Genomic DNA, 2,415 nt, shown 5'->3' with positions numbered 1-2,415 from the left:
AATGAAGATATGTAGTGCTGTGATTATTGGGGTGCCACAAAGCTGAATCACTCCCATCGCCCAATATAGCAACACTTATGTGGAGATAGACAACAAAAACACAGGAATGTGGCAGCTGGGACCTTATTTAGTGCCTCTATACTGATGCAGTAGTGTGTAATATGCTCTTTAATCCAATCCGGTGCCAGTGCAAAGATATTTTGTGCATAATTCTGTGAAAGGCCATGTATATGAGATCAGTGCTAGATGTTTTGTAGTAAGGATTGTGAATCCTCCAGTGGATCTTGCTGTTGTCTTCGCTCTGCAGGGGCTGCTGCTTCATTGCATTTGCTAAGCTAATTTTATGGAAATGGCCCACGTCTTTTTCCTCAAGCCGCTTTACTGTTTTTTTCATCACAGAGTTCTCAAAACATGTTTAAGCCACAGGCCGCATCTCAATAAGATCATGCAGGGGACCACAGTGCTGCTGTTTGAGCTGTCTATGGACCAGTGATGGAGGGTATATTAATATAGGGAGGGATATATTAAAAAGAAAGTGATTTATACTATTTTTGTACAGACAATCAAGTTCTTTTTTTGATTCATACTAATGTGCATCTATCTATTAAAAAAAAACTATCAAAAAAGACAGCACTGTAAAAAAATGAGTTTTTTTCCTTAAATTAATAAAAATGCATAACTAATGAGGACAGTGTTATCAATGGAAGAAGTTATTTTTCATTAAGAAACTAGTGTTTATAATTCATGGATATACATACGCAAGGAAGCTGAAATATCCGACAGACTTCTTGGGAAGGTTTCGTTACTCATTGATGGACCCAGCTAGCCATGTAGGCCTGGTGCACCTAGCCTAATATCTGCAGAGGCATGTGCACAGAGCGTACACACACCAGAGTATTTACCTCATGGGCAGGGGCAGGTCTGAGCGCAGTCCCTTCATATCCTCTACCCTTTGCCATATCGCAAAATCAGGGAGGAGGGGAAGCAGAGAGGAGGTGCAGGTGTGCATACCATAAGCTCCTGACTGGCGCATCACTTTTTTTTCACCAAGGAAGCTAGCTACCTGCTAGCCAATGACTCTGTGGCACCCATTCAAACAGTGCTGTAAGATCCACATTCACACACAGACACGTTTTCCTTTAATCTCCCTCTAACACACACACACACAACTTTCAAGCAGGTCTGAGCCCAGCCTGCATAGCTGAAACTGCCTCCAAAGCCCATTAAAACTCTTTAGCCTCTTTTAATGATGGACTTACAATAAACATTCAGTAGTTTGGAGCCTGAATGAACATAAGGTGACATTTGGGCACATAACTCTAGACGGTCTAGAGGGTCAAGCTAGTCTCTGGGCCAAAGCAATCACACTAAAACAGTTTGTTCCCACAAGCTGTCAGACTGATCAACACCTTAAGGGTAAAAAAATAAAAATAACAAAAGATGTGCAAGAATTGAACTTTAGGCTGAATCTTCCTCCAGGATGTGTCTATGGGAGAACCCAGGACTTGTTGTTTTGTTTTAGACATAAACTACGATGCATTTATATGTAAAGATAATATGAAATTAAATTGATCATATTTACTTTCTTAATAAAAGTTTTATTGTGCCTCTGAAACAACTGTCCTTTCTGGTGTACGTAAATCTCACTTTTCCCTATCAAATAATTTACATTTTGTTGGGTAAAATAGTCCCATTTTGGTGACCATATATTTTATAAGTATATATTTTACACTTTACAAAACTGTATGCCATTAAATCTTAAATTATTTAAAAAAAAAAATACATTTTAACCATTCAAATCTTTTTGTTACTGTAAAAGTTGTACAACGGGAGGCAACATTATGGCCACATATCATAATGAATTGAAATGTAAGAATAACAAAGATCTGCATAAACACAAAAACACCAGCAGGGAGACACTAAATAGAAGCATTTTATTTTTTATATAAAATCCAACATAAAATGCAACTGCAACTTTTAAAATAAGATTTTTTTTTTTTTAATGTGGTAGTGCCCTATACTCTTAAATGGTAAGTTGATTCATATTTTTATCCTTTATGCTTTAGCTTTATAAATTTTATGTCAGTGCATCAATAAAATAGTTTTCCAAACTTACCATAAGTATACATACTGCCTTGTTAAAAATAATTATTTATATTTATACTTATATATTGTCCATAAATTGCGTTCTATTATATTTTATTTGACAATATATTACATTAAATTTGTCTTTTAAAATAATATTTTCCACAAATATTGTATGGTAACTAACAATTAGTGATTAACATTTTTAATAATCGAAAAAATATGTATAGTTCAAAAAGCAAGATTTTCCTGGATATTCTGCTTCTTTTATGCCCCAAGGAGGAAAGAAGAAAAAAACTCACATCACACATGTATCAGTTGAAATGAGAG

Source organism: Carassius auratus, chromosome 48 (assembly GCF_003368295.1).
Source record: "Carassius auratus strain Wakin chromosome 48, ASM336829v1, whole genome shotgun sequence".
Taxonomy (NCBI): domain Eukaryota; kingdom Metazoa; phylum Chordata; class Actinopteri; order Cypriniformes; family Cyprinidae; genus Carassius; species Carassius auratus.
This window is presented reverse-complemented; position numbering follows the sequence as displayed.